Here is a 16,869-nt window from a genome sequence, read left to right as displayed (position 1 = left end):
CCCCTAGTATCACTTTTCCTGCACCCTGAGCAACCCCCCTGCCCACACACAGCCCCTAGCTACCCCTCTGCCCACACACAGCCCCTAGCTACCCCTCTGCCTGCACCCTGAGCTGTTTTCAAACTTTCTGAGCTGAACCCCCCTACCTTTGAGTTATAATTTTTGGTTCCCCACCCCAACAACCCAGATGGGTGGCCTGCTGAGGTGAGTTAGAGGGTGGAGGTGGCGCTCCCTCCCTGCAGAGCTGGCTTGAGCCCCACTGGCCCCTGCCTTCCCAGAACAGAAGTCAAATTACACCTATGCCCAAGTCTCCACCCCCACCGGGCCCTGGAGTCTTTATACCATGTTGTGGGGGACTTCAGAAAGAAAAAGGGTAAGAACCCCTGATCTAGACCATCTCTGACAAGCATTTGTCTAATCTGCACTTAAAAATCTCCAATGATGGAGATTCCACAACCTCCCTAGGCAATTTATTCCAGTGCTTAACCACCCTGACAGTTAGGAAGTTTTTCCTAATGTCCAACCAAAACCACCCTTGCGGCAATTTAAGTTCATTGCTTCTTGTCCTCTCCTCAGAGGTTAAGGAGAACAATTTTTCTCCCTCCTCCTTGTAACAACCTTTTATGTACTTGAAAACTGTTATGTCCCCTCTCAGTCTGCTCTTCTCCCGATTAAACAAACCCAATTTTTTCAAACCCTTTCCTCATAGGTCATTTTTTCTAGACCTTTAATCATTTTTGTTGCTTTTTTCTGGACTTTCTCCAATTTGACCACATCTTTCCCGAAATTTGCCACCCAGAACTGGACACAATACTCCAGTTGAGGCCTAATCAGTGCAGAGTACAGCGAAAGAATTACTTCATGTCTTGCTTACAACACTCCTGCTAATACATCCCAGAATGATGTTTGCTTTTATTGCAACTATGTTACACTGTTGACTCATATTTAGCTTGTGATCCACTATGACCCCCAGATCCCTTTGTGCAGTACTCCTTCCTAGGCAGTCATTCCCCTTTTTGTATGCGTGCAACTGCTTGTTCCTTCCTAAGTGGAGTACTTTGCATTTGTCCCTACTAAATTGCATCCTATTTACTTCAGACTAGGGCTATTAAACGATTTTAAAAATTAATAATGATTAATCGCAAGATTAAGAAAAAAATCACAATTAATCACAGTTAATCACACTGTTAAACAATAGAATACCATTGATTTAAATATTTTTGGATGTCTTCTACATTTTCAAATATATTGATTTCAATTACAAACACAATACAAAGTGTACAGTGCTCACTTTATATTATTATTTTGATTACAAATTTTTGAACTGTAAAAAACAAAATAAATAGTATTTTTCATTTCACCTCATACAAGTACCATAGTACAATCTCTTAATCGTGAAAGTGCAATTTACAAATGTAACATTTATTTATTGTACATTACTGGACTCAAACAAAACAATGTAAAATTACAGGTCAACTCAGTCTACTTCTTGTTCAGCATGTTCTCTGGAATGGTGGTCAAAGCATGAAGGGGCATACAAATGTTTAGCATATCTGGCACATAAATACCTTGCACCGCCAGCTACAAAGGTGGCATGGGAACACCTGTTCTCACTTTCAGGTGACATTGTAAATAAGAAGCAGGCAGTATTATTTCCTGTAAGTGTAAACAAACTTGTTTGTCTGAGCAATTGGCTGATCAAGAAGTAGGACTAAGTTCTGAGCATGCTTACTAGATCGAACTCAGCAAGGAAGACAGAGACTAAGTCAAATGCCGTACAGAAGATTATTATATCAGCAGAGTTACCTTTATCTACTACATTTGTGTTCTCATCAAAAAAACTAAGTTAGTGTGACAAGACCTACTGTCCTTTATACTATGTTGATTGGCATTAATTATGCTGCCATCCTTTTATTCTTTACTCATTTCATCCCATATCAGCTTAACCATGATTTGCCCAGGACTTTGAGGGCAGACTAACTGGCCTGTGGTTACTTGGGTGACCCTATTTACGCTTTTTAAATACTATGATTGACACTATTCCTAAACTGCCAGTAAAACAACTGTGTCTACACTAACACTGTGACATTCCAGCTGGTTTAGGGCAGTGTTTCAGCTCCTGGGAGATATTTTCTCCTGAGTGTGGGTGTGCCAGACAATTCTGCAAGATGTGTAACAATAGGAAGGAATCTACCTGGCCTCATCTTTACCTCCCCCCTTACTGCATATATACTTCAAAGACTGTAAGTAAAGTAGCAGGAAGCCCTTTGAAAGCCCCTACCTGCTCCAACGGTGGTCCTAAATGTAGACAGATATGGATGGAATACAGGATTAGGCAGCAGCCTTCTGCCTTAGCCTGCTTTTTTCCTGTCTCCATGGTGCTCAGCCACAAGGGGTCTATAGGCTTCTGGTGAGTGGGCAAAACAGAGAGTTTAAAAAAAAAAAAAAAAAAAAGGTGTGGGGGGAGGTAGGGGAATATAGATGGGCAGAAAAAGGAGGGGCTACTGCTGGGGGGATGCCAGGGTGGTACGAGGGGACATGGAGGATACCCAGTCTCAGAGATTAGAAATTACTGGAAGGAGTTTACAAAATTGTTCTACAAAGCAGAAACAGCCACAAATGTTTCAACCTCCTGTCTGTCTATCCATTTTCTTGGCCTGTTATCATTAGGACAGCTGAGCACCTTATGGCATACCTGATTATAGACAGATAAAGTATTTGTTTCTGCAGTAACAGTAACCACATAAAGATAAATACCAGAAACAATCAGTCTGAAAAGACAATAATATAGTGGCAACTGTAGATTACTATGTAGTCATTCTACTAATGAATGCCAGAGGCTGGGACTGTACTTTAATGTTTGTACAGCACCTAGCACATTGCAGGCAATAATAATAAATTATGGTGTTTGATACCAAACATCCAATAGTTTACCCTTTTATAAAGAAACCAGATTGTGTGTATATTATACAGAATATGTAACAAACACATAACATTAATAAAAAACAATGTTCTCTATCATGCAGTCAAAGTAGTTCTAAAAATAGGATACATTCCAGAAACAAAGAATAATAAAAACAAAAGCTCATGGTGCAAACAGGCAACACTGCTACAATTTGCTCACAGTGGAAAATAGATTAAGATAATGTAACACTAATTTAGTCTAAGCCTTGTCTGAATTAGTAAAGTTACATACATGGGCACAGAGGACAGAGAATTTGCCAAGAGGAAAGCCACTCCTGAGAAACTATTTTTTAAACCAATTCCAAATTACACACATACCTCAAAAATTAAATGCTGCCAGTTTACACCTCTAACAGGCAAGTATTCACAAGTCTGATCAGAATGAAATAATGATTAGGGCCGAGTGAATAAACTGATAAATAATTCAACCTCTTTCTTATTGTAGTCAGTATATGAACAGCTCACTATTTCCTTGAATGTACTGGTTATTCAAAGTTATACATACTTCTTAAACTATAGATTGCTCACGAAACAGTTTAGTGCAGCTGTAGTTACTAGCTGAGATTGGTTATATAAGTCACATCATATTTTTGTTCCCCAACTGGGGATGAACCTGCAAGCACTTCTGGATCCCATATTCACACACACACAGGTGATTCTGACCCGAGCTCTTCTATGCCACTTGGGCAGACTAAACAGCCCACTACAGACTGAGAAAAAGTTCTCTTGACACAGGAGCAATTTAGAGCAAATATAGGCCTTGGTCTAGGTGGTACGCTGCATGCAGGGCTGAAGACAAATCAGGGTAAGATCAAGGTGTAGTGCTGAGCACTAGAGGAGATTCCAAGATGCAGCAAAGGGAGAGCTGCCATATATTAGAGCAATCCTAAGAGTTTCTCTAAGGGTTTGTCTTCACTGCAGAGTGAACTAGAGTTATCTACACTCGAGTTACTCCTGTTGAGTTAGCCTAGCTCAAGTGCCAACAACCACACTCTGAAATAACACTTGAGCTACCTAGATTGATTGTGTTAGCAGCTGATGAAGTCATAACTTGAACTTTATAGCTAAGGCTATGTTTAGGTCATGGAGGTCATGGAAGTCACAGAATCCGTGACTTACAGAGACCTGCGTGACATTCTCTGCTTCAGCCCCAGGGGCCGGCTGAGGGACTGGAGCTGCCAGGAGGGAGGGCCCCCTGCAAAGTTCCAACAACAGGAAACAGCCTCCTGAGGGAGCTCTCTTCAGGGTTCCAGCAATGGGAGACAGCCTTGTGCTGTGGGGGAGGGGTGGCGCCTTGGGCGAACGGGTAGGGGTGTCCCATTTTCTCTTTGGGAAATATGGTCACCCTGCAGCTCTCAGCCGCTGTGGGTGGAGCCCACCCCGCAGCTCCCAGCTGCTGCGGGAAAAGGGGAACCCTACAGTTCCCAGCCACCACGGTGGCAGGGGAAACCATTGAGGTGCAGCAGCAAAAGTCACAAACAAGTCACGGTTTCCATGAATTTTTGTTTATTGCCCGTGACCTGTCTGTGACTTTTACTAAAAATAATCATGACAAAATTTTAACCTTATTTATAGTCTATGCACCTCAACCGGCCAGCCACCTTGAGTTAAGGGAATCACTGTACTCAAGGGTCTCAAATTAGGGACAACAATCAAGTTATAACTCAAGATAACTGCAGAGAAAACAGGAACCAAATACTGCTGCAGTTATCAGCCCTCAGGGCTGCTCTGCCTTATGCGGGAGGCCAGAATTGGGGTGGTGCAAACGTAAAGCCACTGTCTCCTCCTGGCCCTGTGCTTTCTGTGCTGTATCTCTTAAGAGGTATGACAGCATTTGTCCTATTGTTTTGAAAAACACCTTTACTAGAACATTCAGGCGAGTAGAACTTTATCAACCGGAAGTTTGTGAAAAGTGAACATATGAGGCAGGAACAACGTTGCAATGATCTAATTTAAAATAATCACAGAAATCTTTTTGGACTAATTTGCCCAGCCCTTCTATTGCTACAATAACCTGTACAGAAAATGTGTCTTTAAAACAGGCTAGTAAATTGACTATACATGCCACAATTCTCAACAAACAACAGGTCTTTTTAGATGTACCATAGATCAGTGGCCATGAGCAGATTTCAGAGGATCTGCCAAGCACGGACAGCATTAGACTCGCTAGGGCCCAGGGCAGAAAGCCAAAGTCCTGCTGCATGGGACTGCAGCTCTGGGTACCAAGCCCCACCACAAGGGGCTGAAGCCAAAGCCTGAGCAACTTAGCTTCACAGTGGCCCCTGTGGTGTGATGCCCCGGGCAATTGCCCTGCTGGCTACCCCCTAACACCAGCCCTGGCTTTTATATGCAGAAAAACAATTGTTGGGGCACAGCTGGGCCATGGAGTTTTTATAGAATGAGGTGGGGAGCCCTCAGAAAGAAAGAGATTGAGAACCCCTGCCATAGATGATTTAATATTTGCTCCTCCGATAATGAGGTTTTGTTTTGGTTGTTGGCTTTTTTTGTTCTTAAAGTTACAAATGTTATTTTGCTGTTTGTACATCTTTTGCTTTGTCATCCACTGGATGATTACTATGGACTCCTGAAGGCTGCTGCTAAAATCTATTTCTAGGCCATTCTAACTGACATTCCTAGATATAAATCACAGACTTATTTAATATAAATGGTGAACTACTCTGTTAAAATGACATGTTCTGCTTCTAGAGAGGGATATGAATTATGAAATAATACATACAGTAATTACCCATGCAACCTCTTTGAGCAACTCCAGCACTGCAACAGGAAATTAGAAAAAGCTATAAATTCTGATGAAGGGTTTTATTTTGCTTCTAATCCTGAAAGCTTCTTATCTCTATCTTCCACATTTATTTCTTTTAATACACAATATTCCAAAAAAGAGTTTGTCTAACCAAAAAAATGAAATTTATTAAGCTCCTCTAACCTTTTCACCTCCATCTATACATACATAGATATCTCAAGAGGATTTCCAGTTAGGAAATAAATGCAACCATTTAAGCTGTTACTGTACTAGGTTAATGTAATGTGACAGATTTTAAAAGCTGAAATTAGTATTTATCAAAAAGACCACTAGAAAAATAACATGCTGTGATCATTGAACAAGCAATATGCACACTAAACAAGTAAATAAAACAGAAAAAGCAAAGCAGAAGAAGCTAAACAATGGGAAAGGTTTTTTTCTTAAAATGCACATAAGAGAAAAATGCAGGGGGTTTTCATGTTTCTGTGTCACCACCATGTATGACGTGAAAACATAGCTTTGCTTTTGAGAGATTTTAAAGTTAAAATGGGGAGGAGCAACAGCAAGAGAAAGAAAAGACTCAATAGGTTAGGAAGAAAGGAAGTAAACCTTTGCACCTAAGGATGGACATTGTAGTAGCTTACGTATGATGTATACCAGGCTTTAAAAGATTAAACTTGCAGCAGAAAAATGGTCAGTTTTGGATTGGCAGTAGAAATCCCCCTCTAGTGGTCACGCTGGGGTTTATAATGAGGTGGATCAAATTAAACAGTCATTCTCCCCATTTTTCACTGGAAATTTTCAGAAAGAAAATCATTTTCACAATATAACAGAAAAATATATTCCAAGACCCTGAATCTCCACCCACACCACTGTAAATCAGGAGCCATTACAATAAAATCAGTGAAGTTACAACAGTGTAAAACTTGTGTGAGATTTGGACCTTTATGCCCACTTCAGTATTTTTGGTTCCTTGGGTGTCCATTTTTAATTTAACAAAGGACCATAGCGTGATAGGTTTTTTTGCTTAATAGTTACCTTCTAAAAATCAACACCATAAGCAAGGTTTATTTTTTAAAAAAAAAATTAAGATTGTCCTGGGAACCTTAATGTTGAATTACTTTAAAAAAAATATTGTACTGCCTTATGCTCTCAATATGCTAGACTAATTGCTTCTAGGGAACGTAGGACTCTTCTATTACAATTATGTTTCTTATTTTGATGCCACTTCTATATCCCAGTTAAATTATCACAATTTACCATCTTTTTTTTTAAATAATCCCCTTTTTATAAAAAGCCTAATTTCTCTTGAACAATGCCAAGGTTTTCCTCTTAATGCAACAAAGAAATCTCCATTTAGGAACAACACACTTCCCATTCACATTGCTGTAAGCCCTTAAATACTTTTCACTTTCATTTTTAAATTAAGTATTTCAGCATTTACTAGTATGAAGGAGACTAAAAAGCAGCATGAGCACAGGTAAACACCACAACTTTTAATTAATATTTTCTCAATATTTAAATTTAAAACATAATTAAATGAGAGGGAAAGAATCAATATAATGCACTGGGGGTGCGGGTAATGAAAGTGAGCAAGGAGTTCAGCCTGTCTCATAATTTTGCACACCTAATGCTGGCCTTAAAGTGCAGGGGCAATCTGAAGGAGGGAAATTTCTAGCGAGTGGAAAGTGCTATGCACAACTGACTCCCCAATTTCATTGGAAAGAAAGACACTGCCTTAATCCCCAATAGAGAAGTGCCAGATCTCACAGATTTGGGAGGAGAGCCTCCCTTCCTTTTGGCAGAGCTAATCCCTCACTCAGTGGGGGAGCAAAGATTTGGCTGTGCGTCTCAGAAAGATATTTACTCATTTGTCCAGACTCGTTCAAATTGTCCCCACAACCTGGGACTCAGCAGTCTGTGTGTGTGCGTAAGTAAGACTCTCTGTTCTTCCCATCAACCTAGAGTCTTGGTCAGCAGCAGCAGCTCTGGGCTGCCTCCAGACGCACGGATTCAACCTTGTTTTAAAACGGATACATCACGCTCAAACCAGACCGCGCCGCTTCCTCCCTGTATACACGCGGGCGACCAGCATGGCGAGTGGGCAAGCCCCACTCCCCTCAGGAGGAGTCCCCAAAAGCCTCCTTGCTCCAGGGGTTAGTCCTCCCCCCGCCCCATGCACTCGCGTGCCTCAGACGCTGTGGGGCCCGTGGGGGCTGCTCTGCGACTTACAGGCACGACTGCAGCAGGAAGCCGAAGCAGGCAGCCGAAGCAGGCAGGAGAGATTCACGCTTCCTCCCTGGGAGCCGCCATATTGTAACTGGGCAGCAGAAACAATAACTTTATTGGTGGGGCTCCGCTGCAGGGCGCACAGGCAAGCGGCGGGGGGGGGCACTTTGCAGCCCGCTGGACTCCGCCTGGGAAGGGAGCCGCGGTACAGAACCGCCGGCTGCGGCTCCCCCAGCCTCTAAGCTGCTGGGGAAGGAGCGTGAGCAGTCCGGGGGGGGGGGGGGGTGAACCTTTGAAACTCCACGTGGAGGGCGAAGGGGCTTTGCTTAGTCACAGCCCCTCCCCATTCTAGGCACGAGATGGGAATTTTTGCTGTGTCAGTCTCACACACACGCCCCCCCCGGGACTGAAGGTGGGATCCTCCCCCTCCCCGTGTTATACTTTCTGCCCTGGGGAGGGGATGAGATTTTGGTACACGTCTGTCCGTCTGTTCCCTCTCTTTAGCGGTGAGTTAGACGGAGGAGGATTTTGCTGTGTGCATGGCAGGCTCTCTCTGCTTAGGGAGGAGGGAAGAAGATTGTACTGTGTAGATGAATGTCTCCTTTGAAGCAATCTCCTCCTGTGTTTTTAAACTCCCCCTCAGTCAAATTATTGTCACAGCATGAGAGAACAACCACACAATACGTGGTGGCTAGATTCCGTAACAGTGCATTTATGGTATGGATTTTATTGGGTTAGTTTTTAGGTTCATTGGGTTAGGCTGAGATATTCAATGTATTTTTGGAATTTCTGGACAGAGTTCAGTGTTCATAGGAACCCCCAATCTGTTGCAATTAAAAACCCTGCAGTCAGAAGAATTAATTTTGGAAAGTTAACCAATTCTGGGCTTTGTATCTTCCCATATTTCTGTTGGGACTTCTAAACGACTAACCTATCTTTTTAAAAACTGAAACTTGACAAGTGAAGAAAAATTGACAGTAGGTGCAAACTGAGATGACATAATATGTGTAGCGATACTAGGCTCCTGCTTATTCTCTTTTCCTTCCATCAGCTCAAAAAGCAAGGAGATATATAGGTTATGTAGCCTAATCTATTGATCTTGCAGGGTTAGATATACATTATAATACGGTGGTTTCTGAGGGGTCAGCTGCTTGGTTGGCTACAGTAGAGAGCTTGTAACCAAACTGAGGACCTAAAGGTGCACAAATGGAACAAACACAAATTACTGCTCTTTCTGTGATTAAACCCTTTATTAGCCAGCCAAACAGTAACACACACTGCCATCTGGCAAAGAAGATAGAAACAATACCAAACTACTCACACCATCCTTTGTGGCAATACCAGAGAGACAGTAGGTGGACATTGCCATGGTGTCTCTCACCACAGTTAGGCCAGAGAACATCTTTTATATTATGTTTCGCTAATGCCCACTTCATCTTATGCATATTCATAATGGGTTTGATCCCCTTTTCCTTATTTGAACTTCCATACCCCACTTTGTTTAGGTTCCCCACTTTGATAGGTACATTTATGCATTTATGTCACAATCATTAGCATTGACACCAATCAGTTTTAGCGTGACCAGATGTCCTGATTTTATAGGACAGTCCCGATTTTGGTTTTTTTTTCTTATATAGGCTCCTATTACCCTCTACCCCCATCCTGATTTTTCACATTTGCTGTCTGGTCACCTTAATCAGTTTCTATAGCATTATTGCAGTTAATACTTGTAAATTTCAGTTACACAAATTCCTTAAAAATACTTATAACCCATTTTTGCAGTCTCTTACTTCATACCAGTCAGCTGGCTTACTGCACTTTATCTTTTGGTTTTGACATCACATGCCGATCATTGCTCATGTCAAGCCTCAGCCTAGGTCTTGATTCGTTATCCTAAGCCACCTTACAGGCCCTCAGCCTGCTGGTTTTCTACTTGCGTTCCAGCATTAATCAATGTTTACATACTACGTATATAAGCCACAGTTACAGAATGTTTTTGATTTCCTCTCTGCATACTCACTGTCCCTCTGCCAAAGATGCAGAGTTTAAATAAAATTAAACTGCCCTGAAGGTCAACAGAATAGCAGGAGACAATTCACTAGTCCAAGAACCCTCCACAGAGATCACCTGCTATTTGTAATGGTGTTTACTTGCAGTATGGTATTCAGCCACTGTGGCCCAGATCCACAAAGTTGCTTAGGCACATAAGTCCCAGTTTTAGGCTCTACTACAATTCACAAAGCTCCTGCTCAGCTGCTGGCTAACACTGAAGACTCCTCATTCAATGCCTACATTTCCAGTGTAAAAGTTCTCCTGCGTGCCTAAGTGTCTGCCTTTTAGCGTGTGTTCTGCTGTCTTGCTCGAGCCACCTAAACACACATCTCCCACCTAAGCTCTAACTTAATCCATGAACAGGAGGAAAGACAGTCAGGCAAATACCTATCTTCCTTGCTAGGCTCGATCTAGTAGGCATGCTCAGAACATGCCTACCACACTAGGTGCCTTTCAAAATCCTTCCACAGGAGGAGGAAGAGGTGATTCCACTTTGGATAAATCATTGGAGCAGGGGGACTTCTGTGGGAGTGGGTGTCTTAATCACCCAGCTATAGTATAAGTCTTTCTCTTGCATGTTCTCTCACTCTGGCCCAATGACTCTTTAAGTATTTAATCCAAACTAGAAGAGCTTTAAGGGGAGAGACTGAGGGAGTGCCACATTTGATTAGACTATTCCATAGCTCAAAGGTTAGTGCACATTTCTGAGAAGTGGGAGACCCCCTGTTCAAATCATTTCTCACACCTCAGGCAGAGGGGGGAATTGAACCTAGGTCTTCCCCATCCTAGGCAAGTAATGTAACAATTGAACTAAATGTTATAAGGTGGGTCCTGGTGGCAGCACTCTCCTCCTCCTCCTCGTCCTGTAGCTATTTGGTGTGGTGTGAGAGAGGTGCTTCTTGCTTTCCCACAAGAAATAACTTAGGCACCTAAACCATCTGACTTCAGGAAAGAGATTCCTGGCTGTGAATCACAAGCAAAAGGAGGCAGCCTGGGCTTAGGTACCCAGCTCTGTGACAGGGGTGGGGCTCAGGGCACGCCCTTCTCATTGGCATTTCCCACTGGCTAGCTTGGACAGCTCCTTGTTTAGGGCGCTGGCTTTTGTGGATCTTATTTTAAGGTGCCTATCTCTCCCCATCCATTGTAGAGGGAGCCTAGGCACCTAACTCAGGCTTTGTGGATAGCAACGTTGTTCCTGTGATTTTCTAAATAGGCATTGTGACACTGTGTGTCACAACACTTAAGTGGATCTGGGCCTGTGGGAAACTGCCTGTCTCTGTGAGCAAATACAGACTTCCAGTCAGGATTTAATCTCTGCTAAACAAGACAAGGGAGACAAAGACAAATGCACAGTTTGAGTTCCAGTTATGGCTTTAATAACTGCCTCCTGTTTAACCAAACTGTGATTCCATATATCATGACAACTACCAGCCTCTGGATGTCCAATTGTAAGGTCCATCAAGGGATCTTCATTAATATCTGCTGTCATCGTGGCACATAAAAGAAGATACCGTTTTTAAGTAGCCAAATCCCAAATACGTAGGGCTTCATAGATTAAAATGAATATATTGAACTACATCTGGAAACCAACAGAGGAGGTCCTTATAGGCCCTTAAATAAGTGGGTAACCATATTCTTCACTAGTGGCTGGTTCTGGCCTTTATGCAAAATAGGTACAGTAAAATATATTACACTCACATGGAGAAAAAGTAACTGAGTACATACAACAATCCTTCATTTCAAAGCAAGCATTTTAAACCTAGGACCAAGTCTGTTCAGACAAGTATTTAAAAAGTATCAGAACTTCCTAAGTCTAAACAGATCTCAAAAACTCCTGAGAACAGGTGTTTCCACGGTATTTTATTACTTTTCCTGGCCAGAACCCCCAGAACCAGAAACATGCAAAAATGGGAACATCACAGAGTGGCTGGCCCTTTTAGGAGGATATAGGATCACCAGCCCCACCTGTGAAACAATTAGCTTGGGCTCCTTCGGTTGTGAGAAGCACTAAGGAAGGAGACAGACCCTCAGGGAGGAGGATCTGGCCCCATCTTGAGAAAGGGATGTTCAGGATTTCATGTATTGGACCGCAGAAGGGAATGTTTCAAATATCTAGACTGTGTGACCTTTTCTAGGGGCCCTGAGCAGAAATGGAAAGTTAGGCAGGGTGCTGCAGAGTAACCCCAGGCCAAAAAGGGGCACTTAGGAACTAGTGACCTGTTACAAGGGGAATCTTCTTTTTAACAAAAGATCTCCAAACTTTTTCAAATCTCCAAAAAGACCATTAAATTACAAATGAAGGTTCAGATCCAATCGTAAGTGCCTATCCCACATACATTTATGCACTTACAGTACTTAACTTTACTACTATGAATGTTTGAAGTCAATAAGACTGTTTACAATAGTCAAGTTAAGCAGGTGCAAAAATGTCTGCAAGAATGGGGCCTTATTTATCTCTACCCTTTGCCCATCCATGTTTTAAATCCAAATTTATCTTCATCTGTTTCACCACTGTAACTGTGAAGCAACTTTTACAGTCTGATCAGAATTCAGACTGTGGTGTTCTAATTACTATAGAGGAGGATTGTGAAATCATGAATCTGAGGTGGCAACAAGCTTTATTTTTCTGAAGTAAGATGACTACTACTCCAGACATTTCCAAGCATCCTCCCTTGCTACTACTTATTGCATCATGCATTTTTAGATCTTTGTCACATAATTGTAATTGCCACCAGGCTGTTTACAAAGTGATTCAAGTATTTTTAAACTCTTCTTACAGAGCCACTTTCTTACCTCATATAGCTGGTTGCCGAATTCTTGTTATATATTTCAGTTGTAACTTCTGTTTCTGGTGTGGTGTTCTATTTAGTTTAATGGTACCTGTGTTTGACAGCTTGTTGACATCTCTAGGACATGATGACAAGTTTTCTCCATTGAGAGGCCTCCAACAGCTGTAACCTAAACTGCAGGCCCTGCAAGGATTGCAGGTGTCAGTCAAATCCTAATCACTTCAATAGTGATCACAGCTTTTTACAATACTACTCTGTTGTTGCAGACAGAGGGTATCACAGAATGAGAGGGTCACTAGTTACTGCCAGAGAGTTGATTAACACACCCGAGGCTTGCAAGGACTTACAACAACCACAGGGCTTGGAGGGAAAGGAAAGGGAACAATGAGTGGGAGGAGAAGAACAAGAAAGCCAGGCGAACAAGAAAAATGACAAACCAGTGAGATAGAAAACAATGAAAAATGCATGAGGGCTGGAAAGAGCTGGAGATAATCTGTCCTATTGGAAACTGTTCCTCTGCTCGATCACAGACAATGGGTGAGAGCCTGAAGCTCTTGAGCTTATCTATGCACAAAGTTGCACTTCTTTAACAATACTGGTACAGTTAGTTATACAATCCCCCTAGTTTGGACACCATTATACTGATATAAAAGGTGCTTAAATAAGCATGGCTTATTTTGGTATAGAAATGGGAATAAGTTATACTGGTATAGGGCACTTACATACTGATATAACTGCACTGACACTAGGAGTTGTATTGGTTTAACTAGCTCCAGAAAAAAATATCACACCCTAACCAGCATATCACTACAAAAACTGTTTAGACCAGGCCCCCTTTATACAAAGGGAGTTTTGCCTGAGTTAAGTGGTTTAGAAGGCATGGCTCCAGAAGAGCACATTTAAAGCTTAGCTGGCAAAAGAGATAAGGGAGGCCCAACTAGTCTCTGGTAAGAAAAGATAAAAAAAGGAGAAGTAGAAAAGAAGGCAAGTTTATCATGCTCTTTTGAGCATTAAAATGGTCCCCGATCCCTCCTGCATGATTTCAAAACACAGTCCTTCAGGAAACTAAAGTTGCAATCATATTTCTGAGCACATGGAGAAACTCAAAGTACATTACCTCTACTGCTTCCACTAACTTACGTGGAGTTACTCCAGATTTACTGGACACTGGGGTTAACAAGAACAGAATTTGGCCCTTAGCTAAAACTCTGTAGTCATGGTTCAGATCCTCAAAAGTGTTTAGGCACCTAAATTCCATTGATTTCAGAGTTGGGTGCCTAAATACTTTGAGGATCTGGACCTAAGGGCCCGTGTAGTCCTGTAAATATTAATACAAAACATGAAAACCATTCAGCAGAAGCAGAGAATAGACGGTTGAACTCAGGAAGTTCCATGGCATTTAGAATCCAACTATTGGTGTTTGGCATTTGGAGCTTTTATAGCCATCTGACATTTAGCCTGGATCCTCAGTGCAAAGTGGGTGGGTTACTAGCCCCAGTGAAAGCAGCAGCTGGGCATTAGCCTACAGCCCCAGGCCGGTGGGGGGTTGAAAGGACCAATAAACTCAGATGAGAGGCTTTAATTGTGTGTAGACAGGATGAGGGCAACATTTGAGTTAACTCAGCAGAAAAGAAATGAGAGGCCGGTTGGTGAGGGGAGGGTGACAGTAGGAATGTGAGGGACAGCTGATGGTGGATGAGAAGCAGTTTCCGTAGAAAAGGAAAGAAAAGAGAAGTAAAGTCTTCCCTCCCCCATCTAGTTATACTGAGAGGTTGTGTCCCATGCCTATCCTAGGAATAGGTTTCTGTGGAACATGCCAGCCTGAGCCAGGCAGAGCTAGGCTGAACTGGGTTTGCAGTTTCATAGGTTGTGACATCCCAGCAATAGCACTGCTGGCTTGGCTCAGGTGCCCGTGGACTGGCACCACTGCCTAGGGTGGGCAAGCACAGGTTCTGCAGATGCAGACTGAGTGAGGCATTGCAGAGCTAGGCTTGCCCCAGGCTACTGTAGTGTGTGCCCGCCTGGGCCAGGCATTGCAGGGCTCACCTGGCTTTGCACGGGTTCCTGTGGAAGGTGCCTGCCCACACATTGCAGGGCAGGGTTGAGTTTGCTCAGTCGAGCGGGAGGATGTGCCAGCCTAGGCTGGGCAGGGCTTGCTCATGCTCCCATTTCCTTCGGCCCCATCAGCTACACCCCCCACGTGCTTTCCCCTTGCTCATCCTGTCTCCTCTACAACTTAAAGGAGTCACGGAGCGCAGCGGTTTCCAGCAGCCCCTGCTGAAGGGATTCCGCTTGTCCCCATTCCGGACCGATTTCTCCTTCCCTGACCCCTAGCCAACATGATACCCTTTCGCTTCGCCCTTTCAGCCCGCCCTTGCTTCTATCAGACGCCTGGGAAAGGGGGCGGCGCCTCGCTGGCAGCAGGAGTTGTGTAAGGGGAGAGTGAGAGCAGCAGCAGCACATTGATGAGCAGAGAGTTCGTTGTGTAAGCAGGATCTGCGGGGCACGGCAGAGGGGTAAGCAACGATCTCTTCCCTCCTCGGTTAGCTAAAGAGGGTGGCAGCGTTCATTCAGCCCCATTAACATCATTAGGATGCTGGGGGTTGTTGCTGGTTGATTACGCTGTCCCTCCACCCTCCCCAAAATTGTTTGCCATTGCCACCATATAGCGTTCCATGTTTGGGTTTTTGGATGGGAGGATAGGAGAGCTATTCCAGTAGCTCATGCTGCTTATTGATTTTGTAACCCTCATGCACCCTGCAAAAATGAAACCAGAAAACACAAACTAATTTTAAAAAGGGTGGGGATGGGGAGTGAGCTTGGTTGGAAAAACTGTGAGATCCAGTGCCCTCTGGAAGTGGAAAGGAATATTATCTTTCCATGTTAGTAGTTTAAAAGAGTGCACCATACAGAAGGAGTGGAGTGTGGTTTAGGAGTTAGAAGGCTGGGGTGAGTCAAGTTTCCTGGATTCTATTCCCCTTAGTAGCATCTGACCTTGGCTATAGCGTTGCTGAGCTCCCAGAAATCCCTTGAAGTCAGAGGCAGCTGCAGGTGCTTAGCATATCTCAAAATTAGACAAATTAACCTTACTGCCTCACTACTTATCCATATGTAAAATGGGGATAATACTCCTACCCTAAGTCTTGTGAGGCGTAACTTATTTTGTGAAGTGCTGGGAGATGGTCAGCTGAAAAAGCCGTCTAGCATTGGGAAGTGTGGTTCTTTTATTACATTCTCAAACTTCAGTGGAATGTAGAAAGAATATGCATGTTGGTTCACCCTTTTGCTCAGTAATCTCAAAGTATGCCACCAAACAGTAAGAAATGAAGGTTTACAACATGTGTGTGAAGGCACCTCTCCAATTTACACAGGGAGAAAGTGAGGCTCAGAGAGACATTAAATACCATGCTTGATATCACAGGGGAAGTCTTTAACAGAGTCAGTAACTGAATACAGACCTAGTTCTCAGTCCTATGCTTTAGTCGCAAGACCTGCCTCCTCTTTTTTAAAAAATACATTAAATGGCTAAAATTCAAAGACTTAATACAAATCAGATTTAAATAACTCAATTATCAAAAAATGTGCCACTTTGCTTCTCCTTTCTATTTAAATTGAGAGCAGTGGTACATCCCCTCCCAGGGTGTGCGTTCACCACCACCAACATCCATCCCAGGTTACAGTGTCAGGCCCTGCCCCTTCAAGTACTTACACACAAGAGTAGTGAGTCCCACTGACTTCAGAGAGATTACTTGCATGCACAGTTTTGCAGGACTGAGGCCTAAATTATTTTTTTCTGGACTACCTTTGGAAGAAATTGAGGAAAAGTCTTTACTTTCTCTGGTTATGTAAGTGTTATATTCAGAATTTTGATTTTGGCTTGTTGCCTCTTTAGAGGCAGGAAACACAGAGACTGAGAGCCTTTGTGAAGTATCCCAAGGGCCAAACTAGATAACTCTGCGCTTTATCTTAGCAGTTGTCCAAAACTAGATAGCTGATAAGTATCAACTAGGGCCAATAGCTCATTGAACAGATTGTCAACAGGAAAGAAAGGCAGAAGACAGCACTATAATATGT

The 16,869-nt window shown here is 43.0% G+C and overlaps 2 protein-coding genes across 3 annotated transcripts in view; one reads left to right on the top strand and one right to left on the bottom strand.

Annotated features, from left to right (window-relative positions):
* The window catches only part of COA1 (cytochrome c oxidase assembly factor 1), a 67,912-nt gene extending 59,720 nt beyond the window's left edge, over positions 1-8,192 (bottom strand). Inside the window, exon 1 of the mRNA XM_073332818.1 lies at positions 7,958-8,192. The gene's annotated coding sequence lies outside the window, so the exon portion shown is untranslated. The remainder of the gene's footprint in view (positions 1-7,957) is intronic.
* A 6,989-nt stretch (positions 8,193-15,181) lies between these two features.
* Positions 15,182-16,869, top strand: part of BLVRA (biliverdin reductase A) — a 50,570-nt gene continuing 48,882 nt past the window's right edge. The window contains exon 1 of one of the 2 annotated variants that reach the window (XM_073332816.2): positions 15,182-15,311. The gene's annotated coding sequence lies outside the window, so the exon portion shown is untranslated. Of the gene's footprint in view, positions 15,312-15,352; positions 16,641-16,869 lie in introns of those variants that run through there. The other variant, XM_073332817.2, reaches the window with a different exon arrangement.

This window comes from Lepidochelys kempii, chromosome 2 (assembly GCF_965140285.1).
Source record: "Lepidochelys kempii isolate rLepKem1 chromosome 2, rLepKem1.hap1, whole genome shotgun sequence".
Taxonomy (NCBI): Eukaryota; Metazoa; Chordata; order Testudines; family Cheloniidae; genus Lepidochelys; species Lepidochelys kempii.
The sequence above is the reverse complement of the archived record's forward strand: the minus strand, read 5'-3'. Positions and strand labels throughout refer to the sequence as shown.